Genomic DNA, 23,815 nt, shown 5'->3' with positions numbered 1-23,815 from the left:
AACATGATTTTGTTTTTTTCTTTTTAGTATGATATTGATAAGAATACCCTAAATGGTTTATGTTTTCTATGATATTGTTCTCCTAAATCTCTGCTGCAAATAGATATGCAAAACACAATATATTTAGACATCCAAAATGAATAAACAGCTTAAGAACTTTCACTGATTTAGCCCTTAGGTGGAGGAGGGAATTTGGCCCCTATCGTTAGGTGATGAAAGAAAGAAAAAGACCACAGCTACAGATGGAATATAGCAGGAGAGGGGCTGTGAGAGGAAAACGAAGGATGAGAAACAATTTTTTGAGGGGAGGAAGAGGGGAAGACAAAGGGTGTCCTGTGTGAGTCTCAACTTAGGATTCAGGGCAAAAGAAAGCCCAGAGCAATAACTGAAATGGGAATAGAAAAGAGCTGTCAAAGGAAATTGAGGATTTTTAAATAACTAGCATTTTATCTCTGGATGAAACAAGAGGCCCTGGTCTATAGCTCAGCCTGGAGTACGTGTGACAGGAAGCTTAGGGCTACAGATGTAGCTGACGGCTGGAAAAAAACGATCTATAGAGCCAAGGGCAGATGCTAGAATTCTCCCTATAAGGAATATTTAGTTTCTGGAGGGAGAGGTATTCCTTAGGGTATGGCAGCCTACATATGGTTATAGATAGAACTAACCAAGATCGAGAGACCCTAGAGCTACAGTCGATGAGGCTCTGAAAAGGGGCTGCCAGAGGAGAGAGCTGAAAACAAAACAAAACAAACAAACAAAAAACAACCGATGAGTTTTCAGTCTTAGGAAGGGCAAAGATGCCTTGCCTAAGGCATCCTACTATAGCATTTAGGTGGAAGGAAAGGATGAGCCTAGAGCTACATTCTACAGGGAGCTGTAGAGTATCTTCCAAAGTCAAATAAGGGTTGATTGTCCATTTCTTTTCTAAATATGAAGAGGTTTGTTTAGGCTAGTGAAGGAGTTAGTGTTAAGAGAAAGTGAAATGAAAGTGAATTAAAGTGAAAGTGAATTATATTTTTATATTTTGGGAAATATTTTAAAAGAAAAGAAATGACAGTGGGCTTTCTCTGTGGTAGATTGGCATTGGACTGCAGTGCAAATACCAGAATGAGCGTGACTATGCAGCAAGGCACCTGATTATACTAGAGGAGTTTCTGAGAAATGTGAAATTCTGTAGCTAACATTTTGTCAGAAAAAAGAATAATCTGGCTTAACTGAATAGCACATTCTGTCTAGGATTAGTTCAATTTAATCTTTTCCTTAAACCATAACCTGATTTGTAATCCCACCAATGAATCACCACTTAAAATTCTTTCTTCCTGGTGATTTTAAATAAAACAGATTTAAATTTTTTTTTGTCCAAGAAATTCCAAGGCATTTTCCCCAAAATATCACATATTTTCTTCCTTTATAGCGCATTATTTTAAAGAGTTTTTCTATTGATTTACCAGTATCACTGGATTTCTAATTAATTTTCTTTTGGCTTTTAAAGGCGATGTTATTCCACATGAAGATATTGACAAATTTTAGGCCATGAGTGCTAGGATTTAAAAAATTACTTTAGAGATAGCAACTTGGCAGACACAATTCCTAAATTAATAGCAAAGTGATTCATACTTTTTGTCTTCCTCTCTGAAAAGGCAGTGCAGACTACTAATTTGTTCATGTTGCAAGTTTTGAACATTCATTCATATGGAAAAGATAGTTAGGCACATATGAGCAGATTATATTCCTGGGGATAACATAATATTGTAGTCCTAAATGGACTTAGATTATAAAAACATCCCAATGCTCTTTGAATAACAAATAAATCAATATGAGTATCTCTGTATCTCAATTCAAAAGGATAAAAAACTTGCTGGGCTTGATATAGTTTTGACCTCTAGTTCTGCTGAAGTACTGAAATTTCTAAGTTGTTTGGTATTTCTGTGTTTCTTACAGCTTAGTACTAATATTCAGAAATGTACAGAGAAAAACTGTAATCCTTTGTGTTCTCAAAGTATCTACTGTTTTCCTTTTCCTACAGTTAAAGAAATAATTGTCAATATCCTTTGAATTTGAACTATAAATACATGATCCTTAGCAACTATTATGCTTGTCTTCTGTATGATTTCCACTTGGCCATGGTCAAGTGTCACATGGTCAGATTCTGAAACGTAACCATTGAAGTCAGATCAGATCCCTGCAAGTACAGGAAATATCACTCCAGGATTAAACCATGGACTAGCACAATTCTATGATTTCTTAGGCAAGTGAACTGGTCAAGTCATCAAAGAGCAATGACAGCACTCTGCCATTTCTAAATCTCATACTAGCATTCAGACATCTCAAATTTGATGGCAAAGTTTCTCATAGACAAGAAGTAACACTCATTGCATGTAAATCATTCAGAAAGTTTTAGGATCTTTTTGCATGAAATGATGTGCCCTTCATATCTGGGACATCCAGTTGTCTAGCCGTTGGATTGATTTGGTTTGCTAGTAATTGGTTTTGTATAGACCCATTGCCCTTCTTTGTTGTCCACAGATGAAATACTGCAATCCTATTCCTGGACTGTGCAGTTAACTTTGTTACTGCCACTTGAAAACAGGGTAATATCAATAAAACTAAGACTGACAGGTTCTGCTGGCTCACCACATATTAAATGTCATATTAAATTTTGGCTTTTATGTCAGTGTTTCTTTGCTTTTACCAAGGACTTCTTTTTTCCCCCCTCACAATTCTGAGATTTATTTAAATCTGAAATTTTGTTGTACATCAGTATGAACCTCTCTCATTACAGCTACCTACCCATATATTAATAGCTTAGATGATGTATTTGTCTGACAGAATGTTTTAGCAGACTGGCATGTAAAAAAAGATAATTCTGCGTTCACCTACTGACCAAAGTACAAGGAAGAAGCCCTGGGCAGCTCAGGCACCAGAGACACTTCAGCCACTTTCTACCTCAGTCATCTTAATTACATCTGTCATTCTTTTCAGGTAGTCTCCTTTGTTACAGAAAGAAAATAATCCCATTCCTAGGAGTACCTTTTGTGCAAACAGTTTTGGACTTCAGATGACTGAGCCATCCACATATTCATAAAATTAAAATCTTTTAATTCACATTAAAAATAATTATTAATGTCCTTTTACCAAAACTGGAATGTAGCCTAGATGTTTAAGATTATATGTTAAGTTTAAAGAAATTACTGATGGCTCAGTCTGCTTTAAGAACACAGGACTCCATCATTGGAAAGCAAAGGAGCAAAAGATTATTATTATTTGATACTGTTCCAGAGTATTCTAATCTAAATAGGTAAGAGCAGGTGAGGGAAAGCCAAACTACACAAGAATAGTGAAGTGTAATGGCAGTATATGCAATGTTAATACCCTGTGAGGGAGTAAAGAGAAGAAGATGCAGTATGACTTTGCTGAAAAGATCAGCAAATGAGTGTGTGAACTGAAAAACTGTAACACGAGATTTTAATAACTCTGGAGATATAATTGAAATTCTGCTCATAGATGCAAAAAGGTAAAAAGAATATGACTTGGAAGAAACAGAACTGAAATATCTTCAGGAAAGGGTCAGTTTATAAAATTCTGACCTACAATTAGTCTAAATAATCTGTGACCTATTTCTGATTTTTAAGATTATAGTTCAAGGTGATTTGCTTTGTATTAGAACAACAACAACAAATCTGTAGTCATGTAACAGCTCTTTCTTAAGATCTTTCTTATGTTTATTACCCAGAGGATGGGTTTGTGTCTGACTTCTAGAATCATTTTGATTGCTTAATAAATGCAAAATAACTAATGTCCCTTGTCCCAATTTCTTGACAGTGAGGGTGACAGAGCACTGGAACAGGCTGCCCAGAGAGGTTGTGGAGTCTCCTTCTCTGGAGATCTTCCAAACCCGCTTGGACGCAGTCCTGTGCCACGTGCTCTAGGTGTCCCTGCGTGTGCAGAGGGGTTGGACTAGATGATCTCTAGAGGTCCCTTCCAACCTTAAGCATTCTATGATTCTATGATTCTATTTCTACCAATATGATGCAAACTATGTGTCAGCTGGCTATAGAAGTAGAAAAGTTAGAAGAAAGGAGTGCACAGAGTACTGAACTGAGTTGGAAAGTTACAGCTTTATCAGCATGGTGTCTTGGTTATTAGAACTGCACCGTGCTACATCTAATGAACAAGCACAAATGGGTTCAACAGTACCTTGAAGTGTGCTGTGATCACCAGTGGCAGATGCTGACCAGATGCTTCTTAGATTCAGCTGCCTTGGGTCCAAGGGTCAAGCTTCATTACAACAAACAAGGTGGGCGGTCATGTAAAGAAAGATCTGGAACATCTCTCCTAGGAAAATGAATATATCAAATATTGCATTTTTTAAAGTATCACTGGTCATTACAAAGGTCCAAATCCATATATGAGAAGTATGAAATTCCATGCTGTTGAACATCATGGTCTCTCTCTGCCTTTTTTTTCCCTCTTAAGAGTAAAGTAGTTAAAAAATTCTTAAGACTAAAGTAATTAAAATATAAATTAAAATAAATTATATGCTGAGAGCACAGGGCAAAACTGACTTACGCAGAACTCAGAAAAATAAAAGATTTCCACAGGTGATTTGAACAAATGCACATGAGACTGAGATGGGGGTTCCAGTTCTTTCACTTCTCTCAGACAATTTATATATATATATTTTTCAGCATGGGTTTTGCCTTAGTCTTTATTAGTCTTAGTGTAATTGTAATGAGCTTTGGGGAGTTTTTTAATCTAAATAGAAGCAGGAGCTGTATGTACCAAAGCTCGCTACAGTTTAACATATCAAAGAAAACATGGCCAAGATCCTTAAAATGATTCAAATGTTGGCCTTTCTTAATAAAACCCTCAATATATAAGTGCAGAGCAAATATTCTTTGAAAAGATAAATCATATCAGCAAATACCTATCGGTATTTTTGTATTACATTCCTAATTTAACATTTCCAGGAATCAGTGTGTGGAGTGGCTTGTGCACTAGGGCTAGATCCTGTAGTCCTGCAAGTCATATAGTCTATAGTACCACCATTGTTATATGAATCCTTGGTATGAGAAGATGTTTTTCCTGAGTGAAAACAACTGTACTGAATGATGTATAGAGGTATCTGCACACTGCAAGAGGTCTTTCCTGATATTACTACATGAAAATGCCTTCAGCAATAAAGTGCTTTTAATAGAGACACAGCTAAAGGCTTCAAGGATTGTAATTCTATAGCAATCACAACTCAAATATTTCACTGTTCAATTAGAAAAGAGAAAGAAACGTACCGGTGTAATTGTTTTTCCTTTGGGGAGAATTACTGAGGATATTAATTTTTTCCTCGGTGACTGGTTAGTAAAAATACTGACATTTCAGTGTTCTTGGCATTTCAAAGTATAGCTTATATCACTTGCACTTACTAAAGATCCTATTACCTTTTTATAATAGGATTTTTTTTGCTTAGGAGACCTTTTACTCAAAATAAGAGTCTTTCCAGGTCTCAGACATAACCGTGGGTGTAATCCAAGGACAGGTGAAACTGTCCAGATATTGCCTTTTCTGAATGGATTTTAGTTTGGATCCTATGGCTTCCGGTATCTCAGTTCTACTTTTGTATAATCAAGGTAAACACACTACCGTGTCTCAGTGGTATTGTGAAGTTAAATCTGTCCATGTCCAGTGAGGCACTCAGATATGATGAAGCAATAATAATAAATTAAGCAGATTGGCTGCATAGCCTAGCTAAAAATTAAAGTGGATAGTTACATTCTACCTAACTGAAAAATCATACTAGAATTTCCACTCGATATAATATACATCACTATCTGCCTCAATCATATGTACAGACTTGTTCCACATGGATGAGCATCCTATTTCACTACAAAGTAGCTTCATATCAATGGAGATGAAGAGTATGATTTGTGAGGTAGTTTACATGTTTCCTGGACAGAGAGAACTAGAGTAATGACATTCTACTTTTTTTTATATATATATATAATAAGTATTTCATCTGTAGAGTGTAATAAAATAAATCTATATGACAAGAAAAGGATGGTCAACTGCTTGTCATCTTTATTATCCATTTTTAAAGTACATTAAAGGCCAAACAGTTTGTAGTAGAAATAATTTTGTTGTCTTCCTATCATTCCATTTTCCACATTATTTTTATGGATTATATTTCAGAATCATAATTAAAGATGTTTATGTTTATCAAGCTGCGAATGAAGTAAGAGAGTAGTGTCACCCATGGAAATTTTTCTGTGAATGGACGAATATACAGTACTAAATATTTTGTAGAGTTATTTTTTTTCCCGTGTGTCTATACCATTTTGTTGTGCTAGCCATTTTTACATAGGCAGCTTCCCAGACCCTTTGGATAACTCTTTGCATGGCTAGAAAACAGTCTTATTACTCAGCATGCACAAAAGTAGCAGTGTGACATAATAACAACAAAATACCTTGTTAATGAAAAACGCGTTATCTGTCAGGTTCACAGTCGCAGGGGTAAAGGATTTGAACAATTAATTCTGAAGACCGTGATGGCCAGAAGAAAAAGAAAGGAAATCTCTTGCTTCCTTCAGGAGAGTAGACAGGTTTGAATATGAGGTTTGACAGGCTCATGCAAATGTGACAGATTTTATGCAAGCTAATAGAATAACATACTAAAACAGAGCTTGCCTTTAATTAGAGCTGGCAAGCTGGAAGGAAAGCCCATTAAGCTTGAAAGCTTGTAAGGTTCATGGTGTGTTGGACCACCCAAGAGAGAATTAAATTTTCAAATACTTTCTGCTCTTCTAGGAGCTCTCCAACATCGAGAACAAATTGGCTCAATTATAAACTGTTTAGAATCTAATTGAAAAAATAAATAAATTAATTATTTTTCTATCATGATCCATTGATCTTCTTGAGAAGAAGGCAATCCTTTATTGTCACTCAGTGCCCCTGGTCATCCAAAGGAAAATGTTTGCTTAGGCTGCCTATGAGTACTCTTAGTCTGTGTGAATGAGTATTCAGAGTACTGAGATAATCAGCAACATTTCAGAAAGGAATAGCACAAACTTACAGAGACACTGTTCCTTCCCAGTGAAACTACATAAATGCAAGTGCATTATATTTGGAAGTCATTCCTATGAAAACTGAAAACTTGAATAGAAATTTTAGAAGGATTTTTCTGTGCTTAATTCCTCTGAACGAAATAGTGTAAATGAAAAAAAAAAAATGTGTGGAAAATAGATGGAACAGATGGCTAAAGAGTAGATAGCATATCTCTTCAAAGATAAGGGAATAGATGATGTTTCCATTAAGCTTACCAGAATTTTCAATTTAGAAACAGGGGAAAAGAAGAATATAGATACACCCTGTAGCCTAGCCAGACTATTTTGCTGTTCAGCAAAAGGAGGACTATTTGAGCACCCAAACCTCGGTTGTCCAGTAAAACATAGCACTCCAGTAATGCTAGAAACCATAGATAGTGTACAGATTTGATCATTAAGTAGTCATTAGAATATTTTCCGTCTATGGTTTTAGCATCCTTTAGTACAAGCTCAAGCCATAATCAGGTAATTCCAGAAAAGAACCTGTAGACTGAATAAAGAGGTTGAAGTGCAGCCAGGGAAGAAGACAGCTTCAACACAGCTCCATCTAGGTACAAACCCCCTGGCAGGGAGGTCCAGGCTGTGCTCTGCCAGCTGGACAGTCACATGTCAGGGCCATCTCACTGCTACTTGGTGTGCACAGCCAGCCAGAAGCAAAGACATTCACAAACAGAACAAATTTGCTATACAAAAGGTACTCCAGGCAGTTCTGCATCAGTCAGAATGACGGTTTGTAGTCTATTAACATTTTGCATTTAAGAAAAGAATTCCAAGTAAAACATTCATATATGCTATGGCTTCAAAGGAAAACTAGCACGAAAATAGAAAACCAAAACATTTGCCATGATTATGTCAATTACATCCATCGGAATGAAATCATCTGTCGAATACCATTACAAGGCTTATTAGCTGGTTCATACAAAAGTGTGTTCATTAATGCTAGAAGAAATAATAATTTCTGGGAATTTATAGCATTAGGTGAACACTAAAAAATCACTGTATGAACCGAAGTCAGTTAAACATGGCAGTTAAGAGGGAACAGTTAAAATCATTCATGACTTTTGCTTTAGAAAAAAAAGGAAATGCAGCTCTCCCCTTTCGTACGTACTATCATCTGGCTGCCTAAATATTTAGATTAAGAGAACATATCCCCGATATAGAATCATAGATAAAATATTAGTAAAGCCATGCAAAAATTAGGCTAATAGGAGAAAATATATAAAAATTAAATTTACAGAAAACTAAAATGAATAAAATCTTCTCTGAGTGGGCTGCCTTCTGAGTCCCAAAATCCTAATTGCAAAGAAAGATTTCTACATTCATCTATATACAAAATGCTACTTTGTTAGTAAAAGAGAGCATAAATAATTTAGATCAAGAAATATGTAAAATGCTTTAAATTATTCTGATTTGGATAGATTTTTTTTTAATCCATTTGGCTAACCTTCTCATGTAGAGGTCTTATTAAATGGAAATAGCTATGAATTTTGCATGTGAAAGACTGCAAGCATTTGGCACTCTTCCAGCAATAATTTTGGTGAAATAGGCTGGATCACATAACAGAGATATTCCTAGTATTAATTATGTTTTCATTTATGAAAGGGTACAAAATGTTTATTAAAACAAAAAAAAATCCCATTTGGGCTTGAAGAAATTTAATAGTTCATATCACGTTCATGGAGTATATGATTTATTTTAAAGCTAAAGACCATGTAATTAAGATGCTTCAGAACATTTATGCAAATTAAATTAACTGGGGTCGATTATACAGAATAACTAACTGGCACTTTACAAATGAGAAACCAAATGCTATTTGGTATCCGAAGTAGCTTCCAAAATGGGACCAAGGAAGACTGTGACTCAGAAGTTATATAGATATTTAAACAAGAACAAATACGTGCTTTTAACTTTGCTCTCAAAAACTGGCCTAATCTGCCTGTTTGTCAGGAGTCATTACATATCTTTAAGACATTTTGAGAAAATAATTTGAAGAATGTGCTTTTTTCAGTGTACTAAAAGCCACATACCTTATTTAACGAAGTGTAGCTGGGCATCAGCTACAGCTGAGCCATCCCTGTGCTTCCTCCTTCTTGCTTTGGCTTGTGTCAAGGGAAGCCTTCTAGAAGAGTCCCTCGGAAACTGCAGAGACTCCTTTGGAGCAGCTTCAGGCAAACCATAATCAAGGGGGAGGTGGAAGGAAGCACTGTAGAGAAGAGAAGAGAAGAGAAGACAGGGAACACACAATAAGCAGAGAGCCATTAAGAGGGCAGATTGCAGTAGTGGGGGCACTCATCTGCAACAAGGTGCAATCCAAACTGAGGCCTCAGGAGTGACGGACACAAAAATGACTCAACAGGGTCCCAGTGAGACCATGTGGAGTTTGTGCAGCTAAGAAAACCTGCGAAAATTACTGGGCTTGTTAGAAAAAGCTGAAGAGAAAAGATATAGCCAGTAAGCAGAAAGATATTTTCAATCCCTTTCTTACCAGTATCCAGTAGAGCTGAGCTCTCTCTAGTTACAATTACTTTATTGCAGTTTATATTTCTGTTTTTTTTTATAAAATTTTGCACTGTAATCCAACCTCTAAAAGTGAAAGTTTTCTGGTGTTTTTGATGTGCTCCCTTTAAAGAAACAACTTACTGTCCATCACAAACATTATCATTTTTTCACATTCTACAATGTGACTTTTAACATAAGCTTTAAGCACCATATGGTGCTAACTTTGCTTGGCTGCACAAAAAACAAACACCTGAAAATATTATCTAGTGTGACATGTTGCCAATTAGCTGAGCTCTGATGAGTGCTCAGAAAACACTCTCTCCCCTAAACATGACATTCTTTCCCAATTTTAAAAAAAAAAAAAAACTATGTTTGAATCTTTGATACTAGTCTCAAGTACATTTCAAAGTTGACCCAAACTCCACATGATTTTCTATGTACTTAAACAGATATGTCCAACCGAACACCCACTGAATGCACAGAAATCTTACCAGCATTAACAGAACTTACCTGTATAAATTGTTGAATTGCTAAAAAACATGGGCTCGCCTTGGACCTGCATACAGCCATTGTGTTATCTTCTCCTTGATTTTGGTTCCTTTTCAGACACTTTGCAGTATTCTCAGTGTTTGGGCTGACAGGCTTGGAAAGCCATTTGCACGGATTTCAAGATCCTTTTTCTGAAAGGAAAAGCTAACTGTATGAACAAGCAACATAAACCTGAAGAGACTGAAGTAAACTAAAGATCAAGGCGTAGAAGAGGAAGAAAGGAGATAACAAGTAGTTTTATTATTAATATTTTTTCTTAAAGTCTATTTACAATTAGACCTGTATCCATATTCAAGAAAACATACAAGTGGTCTAGCTTTCCAGATAGCAACTAGTCTGCTGCTTCTGCTACACTGGCAATTATTCATTCATGAAAATATGCCCAGAAAAACAGGACCTGGCTCCACGAAAAGAAGCAGGTGCTTGCTTTGGATTTTATGGAAAACTTCATTCTTACCTGGAAAACAAAAAAAAATCAGCAGTTTTCAAACCTGAACCGTATCATAATTTTTGACTGCATTCCTTAGCTAAATTTCTCATTCAATTCAAAGATATTCAGAAATTCTTTTTTCACAGCCTCATATCATCTATCCAAAGACAGGAAAGAAAATAAAAACGTTTTAGTGTCTGCTTTTCCAATTTCCATGAAGACTCCAGTATCACATACAGAAAAAGTTTTAGCTAGATGCCAACGACTTCAATTTATTTTGAGTTTAAACTACTACTTATAAAAAATTAGTCTTATGACATCTGTTTTTAGACATACTTTTAAAAATGTCTTCTTCCTATAACATTTTATCACTTTATGCTTTATCCTATGACATTACTATAATTTTGATATTGGTATGGTATTACTGCTCTATTTATTGCTATTGTATTACTACAGCTTTACATTTAAAAGTACTCCTAATATTGCCAAATCATTCCTTATTCTCAGATAAAACTAGTACTCTATTTCAAATAATACATCAGTTGAAAAGAACATATTCAGTGAAAAATAATTTGCCATTATTTGCCAAAATAGTTTGCCATTGATAATTTAAACCAACTTTAACTCAAAACTTGCTTATATATCTATTACACTGCAGTTACCTGTATGTGTGTATTGTAGATGTCTGTACAGCTGCCTGGCTGTTGTGGGTGCTTGACAGCACTTGCGGGTGTAGGTCAATAAGAACCCTCCATCCTGCTTTTTAAAATCTTTAGGAAAGTCCACTTCAGACTGGCCCTCTGAAATACCGAACCTGAATGAACAAATAAAATCCATAATCATACTATCTTAAACCAGAACCAAGTCTAAATACATCATCCAAAACACTTGCCATGCATGTTCTGAAGGCATGTCTGTGGCTGAAATTCCACGACATTTCTATGCAACTCTATTTCTGTGCTTGACTATTCTTACCATGAGAAAATTTCCTTATGTTCAATCTAAATTATTGATGTAATTTGAGACCAAACTAAATAAATCATATAATTCATGCACAGCTTTGCTGTTTCTTCATGCAAATAATTTTTCTTCAGAATAAGCTTTATTACTTTCCAAAACCTTTCACTGCCTTAATCTTTGTGTTTCTTCCACACATACACCATTTGATGTGACCCAAACACTTTTTTTTTCCATAAAGTTACTTTATACATTTCTCCACTTGTTTTTTTCATTATTTAAATGATCTATTAGCATTTTAGTCTGGTTTTATGATGTTCAATGTAGCTTTGCTTAAGCAAATTTACAATCCTCATCCTTTTAAATAAGACTATATATGTGTATACATCTATGTGTACATATATAGAGACAGACAGAAATATATCACAGGATTTTCAAAAACATTTCCATATATTTCAAGGAGTCTGATTTAACATTTCCATTTCTTTTGGGATTTGCTGTTATGTAAAAGCTGTCATAGGGGATCAAAACCAAGCTCTGACTTACTCAGTGTGCTATCCTTTACAGTACTAGCTGAAAAGCATATTTTTCCAATATCACTGCGTGTTACAGATCTCTGTGACTTTTACTCTCTGTCATCTCTTCCAAGCTGAAAAAAGCTAGTCCTGTATTACGTCTTTGTATGAAAACTGCTCAAGTTTCAGCAGACATTTTCAATTCTCTATTTCCCAGGTAGTCAAACAACAGCAATGATAGGTCCGAACGTTCCCAGGTCCTTTTCCTGAGAGAAGCCAAGAGTGATTATTTGAAGGAAAAGTATTTTAAAAAAAGGGAAAAATACAGAATGATCCTTTCACCTCTATGCTCTTCCAGACTCGAGGAATCAGGCGTCCTGAGGCCATGCCTACACTGCCATATTTAATGGTGAGCAGCAACCTCATTTTCCAAGAATTTGCCTAATTCTTATCCTATTTCTTTTTATTCTTTTGGCCACCAGAGTTAGAAAGGAATTCTTCAGGGTTAGCTATTCACACTGAGTACCTTTTGTAATAATTATTTTCTTAAAATCTTTACTTATATGCCTGGCACTATCACCATTCACATTTAGTGCTTAAGAAGGAATAAATAAATGTTCTCTGTAAACTCATCTCTATAACATTTTTGATTTTAGATTTACCAGATCTCCTTTCAGTCATCCATTTCCAAGCTGTAGTGCTGTAGTTCTTGTAGTGAAACAATTATTGAGATAATCAAATAGCAATGTGACTGTGACCTAATTAGATCAATGCAAAGATTATTTCCCTTTCAGTATGTATCTTACTCACTATCTTGTAGACAAGGTGTTGTTTTATGTAGTGTCATGTTTGATCGAACTCAATTCACATGCTTCTAGCCTTTTGCTGCTTTTAATTGGAAATCCATATAAGTGAGTGAATAAATCATTTATGCTGTTGTTTTGGTAATGGAAATTTCATAAATGAATGCATTTGGAAACTGGATTTTTTGCCACTTTGAAAAGAGTTATTGTAGTAATAGATTGAAAATGGATTATATAGCAAAACAGTAATATATATTTTGTAGTTGGTATATGCATTAATTGGTGAACTGAGAACAGTTATTTTCTTGAAGAAATTATTGCATGGCTTAGCAAAACAATTTTCAACAAGTATATGAGGTTTTGGTCATTTGAAAACTATCTGTTTCACTATTATCCATAACTCTTAGGATTACATTCCAAATGATACTCACACTGAATAAACTATTTTTCCCAATAAGTCAAGAAGGTTAGAAAATGTCCTTTCTATTCCCTGAATTTTAATTTTCTCAAATTTTGGGGATACTTCACACATGAAAGTGATTTAAACATACACAGTTCTTGTCAATTTATTTTAAATATGTATGTTTAATCCCCTTTTGAAAGATGCTATTGCAGTGGATGTTAAAGTCAGTGGGTGTACGTCCAAGTGTACATATGTCTGTGCGTGTGAATATCCATGTGCAAGCATAGCATACTTTCAGTCAGACAGTCTAATCAGTTCATAAATTATCTTAACGTTGAGAATGAAAGAGCACACCAACTGGACACCAATTTTCAAAAGCAGGCAAGAAAAACTGAAGAAACCTTAGAGATCACCTTGTTGTTTATTAATAGGTTCAGGAAATGTTATTCTTGAGTTAACAGAAAGCACTTTTATAGTATTTATTATTAAATATGTCCTTTCTAGGTTCTTCCTATTCAGTCAGTAAAAACCTATGCATCATAACTAGCTCCCATATTCAACTTTTTAAGGAATTTTTTGGCTTGACGATCAATACGAAGTAAATATTCAGAAGAGCAATTGAGTAATTCTTTACCACTTGAATTTGCATTTTAGAAATGTTTATATCATGATAGCATTAATATATGGCAGTATCTGAGGGAAAAATCAATGCTGTACTGTAGTAACTAACACTGTAGTATTAGTTTTGTTTGTAGCTTTTACTTTACATCCTCAAAAAAAACTCCTCAAATATTTCAGCTTTTTATTGTCATTTTATACTGTTTTCTTTCTATTTATTCGCTAAATTTCATGATTTTTTAAGCAGGATTCAGCTTACTTAACTTTTTCATCCATGCACCCACTGCTGGTTAGAGAGAGGCATAATTCTTCAGAGGACAATTTAAGATATTAGGTTAATTTAGAAGAGTTTAGATTAGACATCTGAATTCAGATAGCTAAATTTAGCAGAAACAAATCTAGGCCATTCTGAGGTGGTACAGCGACAAGAAAAAAAACGCAGTCGTCAATCACTTCATATACATTGAATGGACCTGTGTGCTGGCCATGTAGAAAATGGCATAGAAATTAATTCAGATCAGTATATTTCTTCCAAAGTAATCTTCCTTGTTATTCTTTTTTAAAACGGATCTCTCACTTGGGATGTATTCCACTAAAGCTCCTTTTTTTCCCCAAACTGTATAACTTCCCATGCAAAACTGCAGCATGTCCTGAGACAAGAGTTGCATTTTGGACAGGAGGGAAGCCCTGCCTCTATGGAAGGCCATTTGTATTTGTGGCCCAAGCATTGGCGCTTTTGTGATCGGTATTTTAGAGTAAAATGATAGGTTCCATATATATTTGTAATTAAACTAAAAAAGATAGAATTAACTCAATAGAATTAACACGTAAATGTATTTAACATTTAGTAGGGCACTGCCTGAAGAATGATATCTTGATTTTTAGTGTAGATGATTATTTATTTTAAAAACCTTAACCTTGATTATAATTTCCTTTATAACAAATAACTTCTAAAACATGGATCAAGTGGTATCCAACTCAAATGGAGGGAAATGAACTTAAAAATATATTATATTATATAAAAATTTAACAACAGTGGTATTGGAGCAAACTGAAGGAGGGCATATACATGTTTCTGACAGTAACCAGCAGCAAATGCCTAAAGAAGATTGATATTTTTCTTGAATAATGTCTTAGTAAGAAATAGCTCAGGGATTAGTAAGCAGCAGAATAATAACCTTGAATTAAAAGTTTCGGAAGTATTTTTCTTTCAAAAAATTACTATTTTTACCTTACAAGCAGTGGAAAACAGAAATCTCTGAGACTGAAACTGTAACTGAAAATTTAGCAGATTGGAACAGGCCCCCGAGAGAGTTTGTGGAGTCTCCTTCTTTAGAAATCTTCAAAACCTGCCTGCACGTGACCCTGTGCAACCTGCTCTAGATATCCCTGTTTGACTGGGTTGTTGGACTAGTTGATCTCTACAGGTCCTTTCTAACCTCAATCATTCTGTGATTCAGTGATACGGGTCAGCACAGTCAACAAATGCAACCTTCTGACAAGGCAACTGTTTAACATTATATGCGATTGTCCAAATAGATTTAAAAAGTAATATGAATTTCAGAATCTGAACAAGAAAAAGCAGTGCTCCCCTACACCTTTAAATGCTGTTTCCTATATTACTCATATATTTCACCGTTCTTCAAATCTTTTTTCCATAGCTGTGTCTGAAAAGCACGAAAAATAGGTCCTTGTAGTTTTGAGAAGGGATATTGAGAAAAATGAATCCATGTATCTGACCTCTCAGCTACGTGCGGCATATACCTCGGTACCTGTTGCAAACCTAAAATAGTAGAAAAGAATAATTGCTGAAAATGAAAGACAGTATTTGCCATCTTACACAGATTTAAATGACATAGAAGGCAGAAAATTAAAAATACTGGCTAAAGTAGCTGAATACCAATCCTTCTAAAGTCATCCAAATACTGAATAATAAAGAAGATTTCTATTAGTGACAGACAGCATGATGCCTTTCTCTTCTATTCTTTGTAAGAAGTGGAATATGGAATAACTCTATTGAATGTTGCAATGCCTGTAGCTACAAAGTACTAAACAACAGCAAGGCAGACTTTAATCTAAATAGATTACATATATGGTTTCCTTCAGTGACTATATCGGATGACCCCACTGGCATATGACTTAAACTATTTATTTTCAGTCTTGTTAACACTATAGATTCCCTCAGACACTGAAGAGTAATACTCAAGACATGAGGCAAGCTTAGTCATATAGCTATTAATAAATTTGATGGGCATTGCCTGGAAAAAAAAAGCCTACCACTTATTTATCCTTTATTGATCTTGTTTTTCTTTAATTTTGAAAGGATTTTTGTTTATCCATGTTTACACCCAGAGACACGAAGCACCTCATTTTCTTTTGACTGTATTTTCCTCTGTGATACACTAAATGGAATTTAACAATGTCATGCGAATGTATCTTAAACTTCAGTCATTTAGTACCATGATTGGAGATTAAACTTTGAGTTTATTGCGATGATGGCAACTAATGAACTCATATAAGTATTGTATTCAGATGCATTGCAAAGTAGTATTGGTCAATGACAGACTTTGATTTGTTGGTCCCATGATAACATATTTTGCATCAATAAAATCTCTTAAGTCATCGAAGTTTATGGTGTTTCCTTTACAGGATAACCTCCAGATGCCACCAAACTAAGAGATCATGTTCTCATACGATTTTCTCCTGGCAAGTTCTATCAGTCTTCTAAATAAGCAGGGATACACGGACAACAGAAATTTTCAAATTATTACCTATTTTTAGGAATTTTTATTCTAGCACATGATTTGCCTTCTTCATGTCACTTTCCCACCATCTGTGCCAAAAGTTTTCAGTCTTTCCATTGACAGAAATTGTCAGATAATTCATTTCATTAACTGATAGCAAAGATATTTTATTACTTGGTCTTATTTATGAAAAAAATATTTCATTGATATCATGAAATGGGATCACACTGAGAATAAATCACTGTCAAATTTTAAGGAAAAAATATCTGCTCAAACAAATACAAAATGAGTAATTGTTTTTAAATTATTTTAGCTCATTTATGGCATTAAAAGAAGGAAAAACAATTATTCCATATTAGAGACAACTAAATGGCATATTAAAGACAAGGCACAGAGTCTTACTTTTCCTAATTCATCAGCTAGTAGAAATGCTTACTAACACATGCTGAATCTAAAAATTTAAAGCAGCTGGCAAAATAGTCCTTTTCTTGTGCTACTTCCAAACAAGTGGCTTAATCAGTAGGTAGCTTGGCTATGCTGTGTTTTAATAACATGAGGAAGACTGGAGTAGTTCTGTCCTAAACAACAGAAGGCAGCAGTTTCAAAAAATCATTACTTAACCAACGAAAAGTACAAACAGACTAGAGTAAGTTTGATGTAACGAAATGTAAAGCAAAGAGATTGAATGCAGTTTAATGACAATTATTCAATCCCCGTTTGGTTGTTGGAGGAAGAAATAGAGAAAATATTTCTATTGCATCTATCTGCACTAATGAGGTGGAGATACATAAAAGCAAGTAAGTCACAGTCAAAGTCAACTGGTCACAGTCCAAAGAAAATGTCTTCCCTTCCCAGCCCACTCAAACGGAAATGTTTTGCCGTTGATTGTAATGAGGACTTAGCTATCTAAATAAAACACAGAATATACGTATATATGTATTTTAGTTTTGCTGTTAAAGGAAGAGTCATTGGTGTGTGTTAGATATTATAGTCAACTCCTACGAGGTTTATTCTTGTTTATTGCAGCCTATTTGTAAAATTTATAAATACATTTATGAATGACATGCTTAAAATAGAGGTTATCAGGTAACTATAACATAGATGAGCATTCCAGTAAATTCTACTGCATACATTCAGAAGATCTGTGGGAGTCTGAGGAAAGTATTAAAACATCCTGTCCAATTCTCCCATTTCTTGACTATCTATTGATTACATTTGAATTTGAAATATATGAAAATAGACCTTACCAAAAATTGTCAAGGTCTTCTTTTAAAGTGAAAGACTGTTTGATTTGTTTTTCTCTATTAATAAGATAGCCAATAATTATTTTCCTCATAATATTCAACACAGAAGGGATTAACTCTTAATACTACAGATATCTCCAGAAAAATAAGAAAGCACATCAGCAAACAGCATGCAAATTCATAAAAAAAGAGAGCTGAAGATAACTTCATAGGCCCTCCAGTGGGTATGAAAATATTGCCAGCTCAATTTAGTAAGCCATCAGTTTGTGATTTATTAAGAAATAGGCAGAAAAGTGTGGTGTTGTTTACATAAGAAAGAAATTGTTTTAAGTTTTTTTTTTTTGCCTTAGATGGGATATTTATTGAACTTACAAAGAATTAAAAATTAATTAAGAAAAAATATTTTCATTCATATGCTACATGTGCTTCCCCACAGAGGAAGGCTCCAAAACAGGAAAGTCTCTCCTGTCTATTGCAGGCATTTCTGTGTCACTGGCTTCATCTTTTGGCTGTCAAAAGCTGTTCTTTAAACACTGTTGCAAAGCAAATCAAGGTATATAAAATATTATTAGACGAAGAAGTGATTTAACTTCAAAAATCAGTATTTTCTAAAGTTTTAGCACATCGATAATTAATGAATCTGCTCCCTTGCATCATCAGCATTTTCTAAATTAAGTTATATTTGGTATAAAACCTTTTTTGTTATTCTGAACACTTCTCAGCTACAGCTGTAAGATTTGATTAATCAATATGTGCATACTAGAAACATCTCGGTAAAGAAAAGCAGTGTGCAAATACATGCAATACTCACAGTACAAGAGGAAGAGAATGACAGGCTAAATTCCACTGTTGAGCTTGAAGTATACATTCAATTCTACCTTTAAAATACATTTTCCTCCTAAGACTGTGCCTCCATTATGTCAATTTTTTATGACTACAAAATTCTAAAACTAGAAAAAATGAAACTGTTTGACATTACTGTGCATATGATTACGTAGATTCTCTCTGATTGTTTTTGCTTCTTGCATACTAAAGCATGGAAGGCAGTTTAAAACAATATGATACACAACAAACAAAGTCTGTGCTCATTCACATTAGTAAAAGGACACAAATTGAGTCCAAGTGGGGAATGGAAGAGATACTAAAAAGGCAATAGTTTTGATCGGTATTGTTAGAGTTATTTATCACCATTTATGCCAAAAATGCTGGCAAGATACCGTTTCTGATATCCACTACACAAGACAGGCTAGTAACTCAAAATACCTACCAGTAGAGCAATGGTGGGTACAGACAGCTGGAATTACAGTGTGCATTGCCAGGAGGTCAGCATCTGCACTAAGTGCTCAGTGACTCCCTTATTGTAGCTATCACAGTTACTGAAGGTGCTTGCAGTTGGCTTTCCAAAGTGTTCTGGAGGGTAAGAGAAAATGATTGAAGTCTTAGTATTTTGCTAAGAATGGCTTACATAAGTACTATTCTAATACACACTAGGAGCTCTTCTTTTCAAAAATGTGCATGCATTTATTAATTGTGCATGCACATATAAAGACGTGTTTTGACACTTAGGTATATTCTTTTTATGTTCAGTAAGAGTCAAAGTTTGGTACACAATTTTGCTGTCTCCTCTGTTTTACTCTTAAGTTGCTTTACCCACTATAAATTAAAGGCAAAGAGAAAAGAAACATTTACAAATGTAAGAAGATAACATTGCATCAAGTTAGATATAACCTTAAAGGATGTGGAATAATATGTATCTGGAAAAGTATTTTTGTGCAGACCACAAGAGAAAAAAATAAATATAGAAGGAAATAACATAACGAGGCACTGGTGAAACTTACAACAGATGAGCAGTTTTCTTTCCGTACCTGGGGAGACCCAAGGATCCCAAGCAATGTGAAAGGGACTTCAAAAGTGACTACAGAGTTCACTGTGTTTACTGCGCTCTGAGTTATTAGTCCTGAAATGCTCCTGGATCTCCTGGATCCTCCAGTATGGCCCGCTGACACAGGGGCTCCCACACACAGATAGAAATCATAACACACACCCTTTAACATCACACACATAAATGCTTCACCCAGCTCCTCAGGACATACTATCTGGAGCATTATAATTTCAGTTAACTCCATTAATGTGAACTATTTCTAGATAGACTGCTCTTAAAAATCATGGCTTTTAATCTCGCATGAACTAACATCTAGTTTTCCAGATCATAATCTCTTTCTTCACTAGAGATACATCACAGAATCTCATGTGAAGCAGGGAGTTAGCCTTCTATTTTTAAATTCTAGTCTAATTTAAAAAATATAACCTCCAGCAATTCTGCTGCCACTACAATCAATGAGAGTGATGATAGCTTTGGAACTGTGAAACAGTTTCCTCAGTCATATCTGCTACTGCAATATTTATGGATTGCTTCTCTCATCATCATATTTTAACTACTATTGCTATTATAGTGGCAACAGGGCAATAGTATGTCTAAAATCAAACTCTCATAATTAATACATGAAATTGCTGACCAACTGCACTGCACGTTTGTGAAAGTGATAGTGATCATAACACACTGTTTGCAAAAGAGTAATAGCTATTAACAAAGGATTTTATTTGCCTTTGAATTATAAAACAGACCATATATTTTTTTAATTACATTGAAACTCTCTACCACAATAGATCACACACGCACACATGCACACATTTCTTCTACCAGCTAAAGGCAGTAAGCACATGCCAGTTTAAAGCGGAAAATGCTTTGCAGTCCTCGCTAATTAGGGAGAACATCTGCAAAGTTGTCTCCCCATTTCACTTGTTATATGAAATGAGAAGCAGAGTAATGCTCCCTGTCATAAATGTCACATTTACACTAACTTCAGAGCAATTAGAGTTGGCCTCTAAGAAAAGACTTGGTTGCATTAGGGTTGTCAAAACAGTGTTGATATTTCACTACCAAGCATTTATCTATATTAGTCATTATACAGGTGATTTAGGCAATGTTTATCAGATAAAAATTTCCAAAATCTATGGAGATATAAGCTCCATGGGAAATTTTCTGTTCTTCATATAGAAAAAAATCATTTCATCCTTTTCCTCCTGCTTTGTGATGTTCACAACATATTAGTTGTACTCAGATACAGCAGAATGTTAACAGAATACATTTAGCATCTCACTTGAAATACAATTTAACAGAATTCAATTACAATTTTATCAGAGTTGTAGACCAAGAAGAATATTTTGCATATAATAATTAAAAAAAAGTAAAAAAAAAACATTAATTTTCAAATTAATTAAAGATAATAACCTGCTAAAATTAGATCTCTGGAGCACAAGTCCTGTAAGAGCTTCAAGAAAATGATCATGTATATAACTAGGAAAATTGCTTGGTAATTACTGCTTATATCCATTTCTTAAACTTGTCTGGCTTTCCCTTTGTACAGCTGCAGCTCAGTAAACACAAGTCTTTAAAGTATTTTAAAGGTGTAAATGCATACAAACTACCTGTTTGTATAACAACTGAGATTTCTATCCAGTTAGACAAATATTAAATTTGATCTACCACATCTCACACATGATCTCAAATATCCTATTTATCAAGTAAAATGCATTCCCATGATGTGAATTATGCTACAAACACAGGATAACTCACAACCTTTTCCCTGAAATGTTTAAGATTAACTTTCCTTCAAACACATTCTGAAGTCCTATGCAGTGCTAAGAAAATTAAAGAACTGCCTATGCAACTTCTACTTTCATCAGCTACTCCCTATAACTCCCCCTCCAGAAGTCCTTTATTTTTTTACATTATGAAATTCTCATTTCTCCAATCTCTCTCATATTCTCCAGGACCAGGTCCTTTCCTAAATATCAGAATAATAAAATATGAAATGCAGTTTCTAGTGAGAACACAATAAAATCTTTATTCCTTCTTAATGCTACAAGTCATTAACCTTTCAAAAGGAAATTAAAAAGATGGTGAGAGTCTTTAATAACCTGCAGTTTTTCAGAGAAGACTCCTGTGATTGTACAAGGTGATAAAGTTATCAGTTACGGCTTTTTGAGAAAGTGCTTTTGTCATTAGTTTTTGGAGAGAGGAAATGCTTTGGGACTTTTCTTCTATTACTCGCTCTCTATATATTTCAGTAGACCAGAGATCCTTCATTGTGCACAGTGAGAAATTACAGAGCAGACAAAGGATGAGAAGTTACATAAAGCCACATGCTCATCTTACACAGCAGAAAAAAACAGTGGAAAGAGCCCATTTCTCTCTATTTCTGATTCAGTGCCTTCAGTACTCCACAAGTTTATTTATTTACTATACACACCTATCTTCTGTTCAGCTAATTAGGCAGAATCTTTTGTAACACTATTCTAAGTTCCTGCCTTTGAAGAAAGCGATGTACTAGTCTACTTAAACATGGCAATGCGCAATTTTGGGAAAGAGGAATCATTTTTATAGGTACAACTCTCTTTGACAGTGGCACTTAAATATCCAACCTTGAAGCACTTTTATAATCAGAATTCCCAGTGATTAACTTACAAGACCGGATCAGTTATTTGCTTCTTTTATTGTTCAGAATCATATTAATTAATTGTACTAAATAAAAGTGCTTTTGTTTAACCTTTTTTTCCATGTTGCATTTGCTCACTTTTTGGTAATGCATCAGCAAAGCACTTCAGCACTTGCTTGTGAGCATATCCTTATAGTTAAATATATCATAGGCATTGCATCAAATATCTCTTATTTTAATTATACTCTGTGCAACAGTTACAAGGTGACACTTGACAGAGTGGCTATTCTGATGCATTGTCAAAACTGATTTGTGATGATGAGCTAACATTTATTCCCAGCACAGTTTCAAAAAGGTAAAATTTGTGGATCTGTTATTTCTAGCTCCTTGCTGATTTGTCCAGCTTGAAGGATAAACGTTTCAGGAGTCCCACAAACAAGAATCAGAATCCTAGGTTTACTCATGTGTTCCCAGTAATGCTAAATATGATATAATAACGTCAGAAAGAACTGATGGAACATCTACATCACATACTTAAAATAGAAATTAAACAAGCAATGCAAAAACATCAAGCTCTTCCTTTCTCTCTGGAATGTCTCCAAATAAAATATTAATTAGATATCAAAGCAGTTTATTTCTATAGCAGAGATAGAGAATAAGTGAAATCTGCAGTGCGGGACTCGTAAAACATATTAAATTTCTTTCCATTCTTATTTACCCTTCATCACCTTTTCATTTCTTATAGTCAGTCTTTCCTGCTCAGTTTGAAGGTGTTTTACACAACTACATATCCTGAAGGGCACTTTAGCTTTGCCTTCTCCGTATTGCAGCCCAGTAGAAAGAATGGATGTAACTACTTCCTTGAAAACTAAAATCTTTCTCAAAAGAATCCAAAGATGAAGACACGAAAATATGGTCTTTAAGAAAGCACTAAGTAAAACATTATTTCTTATCTTTAATATTTTCAGACACCAACATCTGAGAAAACTGTTCAGAGAAGGCAGAAGACCACAAGTGGCAGTGATACCTTGACAATTTTGACAGCTCCAGATTAAGAAATATTACTTTTTGCAGGTAAATGGAAAAAAAATGTGTATTTGCTCTTTATAGTTTCTGGACAGATCCTGTCACACATGCCCTCACATAAATGTATATGCCTATGTATGTGTATATGCTTGCATATATGGCCTGTATATATAAATAGTACAAATAGACACTAGCAAGGAAACAACAGGTAGAAGGATGAAATATTCACCTTTTTGTGTCTACTGTGAAGTCAGAGATCTGCCAATATATTTCTCTGAGGCAATTAATATCATACACACATGCAAACACACATATAGAAGGAACAAAGAATTTCCATGAAATGAAGTAGTTTCAGTTCAGCCAAGGAGAGAGATGCTATTCTGTGATGGTAGAGCATTCCTGAACCTAGACCTTTCAAAACTTTGGCATCAGGG

Source organism: Tinamus guttatus, unplaced genomic scaffold (assembly GCF_059628265.1).
Source record: "Tinamus guttatus ecotype Peru unplaced genomic scaffold, ASM5962826v1 Tinamus_guttatus_pri_ptg000210l, whole genome shotgun sequence".
Classification (NCBI taxonomy): domain Eukaryota; kingdom Metazoa; phylum Chordata; class Aves; order Tinamiformes; family Tinamidae; genus Tinamus; species Tinamus guttatus.
Note: the sequence above shows the minus strand (reverse complement) of the source record.